The sequence below is a fragment of the Theropithecus gelada genome, chromosome 1 (assembly GCF_003255815.1).
Source record: "Theropithecus gelada isolate Dixy chromosome 1, Tgel_1.0, whole genome shotgun sequence".
NCBI lineage: Eukaryota > Metazoa > Chordata > Mammalia > Primates > Cercopithecidae > Theropithecus > Theropithecus gelada.
Genome location: NC_037668.1, coordinates 208576574 through 208583733, shown reverse-complemented (window position 1 = coordinate 208583733; position 7160 = coordinate 208576574). Strand labels below are relative to the sequence as shown.

Below are 7160 nucleotides of genomic sequence, written 5' to 3'. Positions count from 1 at the left end.
GCCTAATTGACCTTCCCTCCAGTTGGTCCCTCCAACCGGTTCCCAAGGCTACAGTCCTGTGGAGGCTCTCTTTCTTCCTGCCTGAACTAAGCCACCGCCTTCTCTTGCATCCTGGTCTAAGATGACGGGCAGAAACCACATCCAGGGATGTCAGGTGCATCCTGGACAGTGTGACTGGGAGTCACTACCCTGGTAGGACAGTGAGGGGTGTGGAGCGTAGTTCCAGAGACTGTGACCCCACAGGTGAAGCTAGGCTGAGGACACATCAGAGCAGCCAGGTTTCAGAGAAAAGGGCTATGCCAAGTCCAAGGGTGAGTGGGGTCAGGGGAGGAAGAGGAGCAGGACACTGACTCAAGGCTCGCGCGTGAGTCTTTGTGTATTTCTGTCAATCATTGTGTTGCTCCTTTCCCAAAGAATCCTGATTTGCAGCACATCAGCTGCTGGTCTCTCTGCCTCCCATCTGTCCATCCCAAATTTCTTTTTCTAAAGCAGGGTTTGGAGAGGGGTAGTCCTTGCCTTAGGCCATGGGCATGCAAATCTTCAAAGCTTCTTGCTGTACAGTTGACATTAACAATCTTACCCTGACATTTGCAACCCTCTGTGGTCTGCAGTTGCCCAGTATTTCAGACCTACATTCACTGCGTGGTTCTCACCTATGACTGCTCTCCCTGCTCGCTGAACAGTCCTGAGCTCTCTGGCCTCTGCACCTTTGTGTAAGCTTTTCCTTGCAGCTGGAAGACTTTGCTTCCCTTATTCTTTTTGACCACTAGTTGCCAAATCCTGTGCACAGAGGTGAACTTACTATAAGGCTAATGAGTTTTAAGCTTCAGGCTCCTTCCATTTCAGGTTCATCCCTTACATGGGCCTGGAAGTACCCTAGCAGTCAGTTGCCAAGACCACGTGTTTTGCAAAAATAACATGAATAGATTAAGACTTTCGGCTGAGCGCAGTGGCTTATGCCTGTAATCCCAGCACTTTGGGAGGCCGAGCAGGTGGATTTCTTGAGGCCGGGAGTTCGACCAGTCTGGTCAACATGGTAAAACCCCATCTCTACTAAAAAAATACAAAAATTGGCCAGGTGTGATAGTGCACACCTGTGATCCCAGCTACTCTGGAGGTTGAGGCAGGAGAATCACTTGAACCTGGGAGGCAGAGTTTGCAGTGAGCCGAGATGATGCTGCTGCACTCCAGCCTGGGTGACAGAGCAAGACTCCATCTCAAAAGAAAAAATAAATAAATAAGCAAAATAAAATAAAGACTTTTGTCTCTTTTCACCTCAACTTTGCCTCCACACACCTCATTAGTTTCTTGTCGTATTGAAGTGGCTTTGGACAGTTTTGGCATCTGGTTAGGTGAAAATTAAGTCAGGGAGATATTTAGTTTGAATTTGGTGGAACATTGATGCAATTTGCAGTCTCTTCAGCCTATATGAAGCTACCGCCAGCTGTTCTGATGTAGAAGTGGCTTGCAGGGACATCCTTCAGCTCCCTGTGCTGGCTCTTGTGGCATTTCCACAGGGAGGACAGGGCCTGAGGTCATATCCCAGCATAAACATGTCCTGTGACCCATGTCCCCAGAGCCAGGCCGATAGGAAAGTGGAAACAGGATTCGCAATGTGTGGAGCCAGAGTCTAGTCTTCAGAGAGTTTTTCAGCTATCAGATGTATAAAATTGTAAGGAGAAGATGCTGTTTCCATCAACACCTAGTCCAGATGGAAATTCTCTGCTGTCAAGAATGTGCCCGATACCATAGCAGGACTGGGAACCAACCTAAATGTCCATCAGTGATAGAATGGATTAAGAAAATGTGGCACATACACACCATGGAATACTATGCAGCCATAAAAAAGGATGCATTCATGTCCTTTGTAGGGACATGGATGAAGCTGGAAACCATCATTCTGAGCAAGCTATCACAAGGACAGAAAACCAAACACCACATGTTCTTACTCATAGGTGGGAATTGAACAATGAGAACACTTGGACACAGGATGGGGAACATCACATACCAGGGCCTGTTGTGGGGTCGGGGGAGGGGGGAGGGATAGCATTAGGAGATACACCTAATGTAAATGACGAGTTAACGGGTGCAGCACACCAACAGGGCACATGTATACATATGTAACAAACCTGCACGTTGTGCACATGTACCCTAGAACTTAAAAGTCTAGTAAAAATAATTGGCCTATTCTTTTATAATTGTTGGTGTTAAAATGACCAAATAAATTAGTTCACTTCAGTAACCTAAAAAAAAAAAAAAAAAGAAATGAAAGAATGTGCCCGAGAATGCAGACGATACAATTGCGAATGCACGGAACAGACTTTGGGAGGTGAGGAGGTGATCGGGCGGCCCAAGGTCGATTGAGACACTGGTGGCTGTGGAACCCTTAGAGGGGTTGTTTCTGCGTGGTTGTGAGTGTACATGTCTTTATGCTGGAACATGCCAACCTAACATTTAGTGTGTGTGTGTTCACGCTATACTACATACATATAGAGTATTTTATACTATATAGACATAGTTATGATTATCTAGTTGCATAACATACAAAACAGTTATGAATTATAGTCCACGACAATGAAGTCAAAGGAAGCCCAGTGGTTTGTTCGTCACAGAAAGAGTAGAATTTGGGATTTTCATTTTAATCCATTGACAAGCAGGGTTTCCATGTCCTGTGTGCACGGTTCCAGGAACAGTTTGCTCTTACCTGGGTATCAGGAAGGGACTCCTAGCCAGGGCAATCAGAGAGTCATTCTCACTGACTGCCCCAGCTGACAGTCCTCCTGCCCCAGTAACATCTGGCAAACCATGAGACGGGGAAACAGGAATGGGTTTGCTCAGAACTCTGTGAACGAGGCCATGGGACCTGGGGCACACCCAAAGGAGCAAGAAGCAAGCAGACCCCAAATACATATTGACCCAAAGGCCGATTTTCTGACACAGCCACACACATCTCATCACACATCCTGGGAAACAGTGTCACGTCTGAGCTCCAGAACTCCAAACCTCTCATAGTAGTCAGGAGAACACTGGGATGAGTTTAGCTTTTGAGAACCATAAATGTGCCCAAGTGTTGGTTTGGCTAGCAGACTGGAAAATTCTTAGAGTTCAAATTCAAATAAGAATAATATAGCATTGCTAGTCATGACTACAGTATTTACTTAAATTATGCTCTCAGATCTCTATGAAGACAATCCAAAACATAATTAATACTTTTTTTTTTTTTACTACAGAGGGTAAGTTTTGATTGTATACACACACACACCCGCCCCCAACACGCACACTCTATAATATCTATACATATATTTGCCACGCAGAAGTAATGGAAAAGTGAAGGGTATTTTCGAGTTGGCAGCAAATGCCCAGAGTGGGTGAAACTGACATCCATGCTCTGGGCACGGGGAGCCTCTGAGCAACCCGCACTGCTCTGCCCTGGCCTGAGCGTGTGAGCAACCCGCACTGGGGTGTCCTGGCCTGAGTGTGTGCTCAGAGGCCTGCTCCGCCTCTCCATGACCTAGTAAAGCACGGTGGCCTCCTCCCTCCCTGCCCAAAGCATTAGAATGTCAAGCTCCAGTCCCTGAATGCCATTCTCTCCCTTCCCCTCAATCCCCCCAGCTCCCCCTCCCCCACGTCCTGTCTGTTTTAAAGAATGGGCACCCAGCCTTCCCCCCTGCTTCTCATTGGGAAGGAAGGCAGGTGTACAGGAGAGATCTGGGTGGTTGTGGAACAGGAATGGAACCTCAAGAGAGTAATGAGGCAGGAAGGGAAAGGGCGTGTTGAGGTGCAAGAGCTGGGACTTCATAATCTCTGCGAGTTCTGGAAAGGAGAGGGGTTTGCTTGGAGGGCGATTGCCTTTCATGGGCTTCTTGGGGGTGGCGGCCTTTTGATCTGCAATGCTGCTCCGTCCAGCCCTGGGCACAGAGTTAGCCCTTTCTCCAATGCATGGGGCTTCCGCACTGGATCAGCACAGAACCTCGGAAGGAGAGAAGGACTCTAATACTGCAATGCCCTGGAAAACCACCAGGAATCTTGCTGTCCTGTAGCCGTCTCTCTCCAGGGCCTGGGATTCCTTATCTGCATCTGGATATCCTTCATCTCTCAGCCGTTGCCCTGTCCTTGGTGAACTGCTTGTTAGGATCAAAAGTGGCCCGCACCTTCCTCTGGGACAGCGCAGAGCACGGGGGCCAGAGGCTCAAAGCACCTCCAAGCTGAGATCAGAGACTTCGGATATCGCTGATCCAGAGGCTTCCAAACTTTTCCTGGTGATTGAATTCTTACCATGAAATCCAGTGAGGAGCTCCAAGGCCTCAAGCAGATGGAAGAGGAACTGCTCTTCTTGAAGGCAAGGCAGGGCTCTCAGATGGCAGGACTCATCCCACTTCCTGCCACGGCCTCTCCAGGGTGACTGTGGAGCCCCAGCGCTCTGTGGAATATGGTTCACAGAACACCTGCATCTGCTGTTGGGATGCCCCCAAACTGTAATAGCAGCACGCTGAGTCTTTCATCAGAAAGAACCATCTTATCATCTGGAGGCTGATCAGGAAAATAAACTCAAAAGCCAGCGCCCCTCCCTTCAGAACTCTGCTCCTGAGGTCACCTTTCAGTCTGCATAAGTCCTCCCAATCTGGGTGCCCCAGAGCTTCTCAGCGGATCCATCCCCTCTTCCATTCTCTCCCAAGGTTTCAGCTGCATTCTGCTCTGCGTGGTCTTCCTCTCCTCTTCATACAAACTAGACCTTCACCCCCTGCCCGCTACGGCGCTGCAAACGCCACTGAGATACATTTGTTTTGGTCCCAATGTCTTTTGGGGGCTCCAAAAAGCCCAGAAAGAGTCATGCCTTCAGCCATGGCCCATGGGATGCCTTTTCCTGGAGTCAGCCCCATGGGTCAGTGACCCATGCCTCCCCAGCCTCCCTTGAAGCCTTCAAGTCTGTGTAGAGGCGCCTTCTGTTCTCTGGGCATTCCCCACTTTGTTGCAGAGGAATTATTTTCTACTCAGCGGCTTTCAGGTAGAGAGAGAAAGTGCACGCGGTATGAAGGATGTGAAGATGGGGGGCTTGACGTCGTAGGTCATGTTTTGTGGTTAATTCCCCCACATAACAAAACAGTGAGCAAATGTTTATAAACAGGAACTCTGTGTTTCAGTGATGAAAGCCTCTAGCCTTGCCACACTGATTGCTGGTGCGTGCACACACACACACACACTCACACACCCTGTTTTTCTTACACACACACAGCTGCATGGAGCAGAGAGTGGAAAGGGCATCCAGAATGGTGGATCAGGCTTATTATTATTATTTTTTTATCTCCACCAAACTCTCTCTCTCCTTAAGCCCCAGCTGCCACCCCCGCCCCACCCCCACTGGACAGCATGTTGAAGGAGTAAGCTGCGGGTCAGCCCATAGTTTAGACAGAAAATTAGGCAACCTTGGGAGAGACGGGTTTCCAGTAGACATGCACGGACGCGATGGTGAGGTTGGCCTGAGACAGTCCTTCCTGGATGCAGTCACCCTCCCCATCCCGAGTTTTACTTCCTGGGGGGATTGTGGTGGGCGCCTGGGCTCCTCTCGCACCAGCACACGGCCCCAAGCTTGCCTAGGTAGCATCAGCACTGGGGTGAGGGATGAAATGCAGGTTTAAAGTTGGCTGTGGGGACTTCTGATTTCTCCACCCCATAGATAAGTGACTGTGGGGCTTCCTCTCCCAGGCCTTTCCTCACCCTCCTTTGTCTTTCCCTCTTTCTCTGTGGGAAAGGTAGAACGGGACTTGCCACCAGGGACATCCAGGCACATTCCTCTTCCCAATCAGCCTCTACCCATTCTCTTTCTGTCTCGTGTGTATCAGTGAAATTTTCTTGTGTAGCTTCTCGGATTTGCAAGCCCGCTTCACATCCTAGACACAGACCCCCTTCGCTGGCTCTGTGAAGGCTTCACGTTCCTGGGGCATTCGAGACTTGACTTTCCAGAGCAGCTGTGGATCCACCCTGTTCCCCTCGGTTTGTTTTGTTTGGTTTGGTTTGGTTTTTTCTGAGAGGGAGTCTCGCTCTGTTGCCCAGGCTGGAGTGCAGTGGCATGATCTCGGCTCACTGCAACCTCTGCCTACTGGGTTCAAGTGATTCTTCCCCCTCAGCCTCCCCAGTAGCTGGGATTACAGGTGGACACCATCACGCCTGGCTAATTTTCGGTTTTTTTAAAAACAGGGTTTCATCATGTTGGCCTGGATGGTCTCAAACTCCTGACCTCAGGTGATCCACCCACCTCAGCCTCCCAAAGATCTGGGATTACAGGTGTGAGCCACCATGTCCAACCTCCCCTTGTTTTTGACCTTTGTCCCCAAATGTCTTTCATCCAGTTACTATAACTTGTAGCCTTTTTGCAAGTAGGTATCTGTAAGCATAGAAGATTTGCGAAGTGACCCTTAGTGGCACCTGTGATCAGATCCTGTTAATCTGATTTACAGAAGAAACATAGAAAAAAGGAAACTCCTCTTTTATATTAAAATAAATAAGGTGTTCAATTTCAAGTTTCAGAGATCTTTCCTTTCTTCTCTGAAAATAAATATACAATTGTCTTGAGAGTCCTACAAGCCAAACACAGGATGCCGATGTTCTCACACTTCAGGCCCTTCACAGGGTGAGGAACCTTAATCTTGAACCAAGCGACTCCCCCAAAATGATGCTGATGTTTGTGAGTGGGTTGTGTGCATTTTCTGGGGGAAGCGTCCCATGTTCTCAGTTGCACGTCACACAGGGGTTCTCGACTCAACAAGGATGTAGAGCTGCTGCCTTGGATCCTCTTTGACAACTTCTTCCTTTTATCCACCAAGGACAATCCATCCCCCAAATTCTTTCTCTACAGCGCCCCTCAGATACATTTCTCCTCCCTGCTCATCTGGATGACACCTGGATGTAGTTTCCCATGACCTTACAACCAGCCTCCAACTCCTGACCACGGTCTTCAACGCCCGCTCTGACAGCTCTCGGTGCTCACTCTCAGCTCCTCTCCCTAACTTCTCGTTGAAGTGGAAACCCAGACTCACCTGGATTTTCCTTCTGGCTCTGTTACTTGAGAGCTGTGTGGCCCCTGATAAGTTGCTTAAGGTCTCTGATCCTTGGCTTTGTTATCTAAAAACTGGGATAACAATACCTCTATCACAGGGCATTTG

At 48.8% G+C, this 7160-nt stretch overlaps 1 pseudogene; it reads left to right on the top strand.

Moving 5' to 3' along the window:
* The first annotated feature begins 4276 nt into the window (after positions 1 to 4276).
* On the top strand, positions 4277 to 6917 carry LOC112634369 (annotated as a pseudogene).
* The last annotated feature ends 243 nt before the right edge of the window (positions 6918 to 7160 follow it).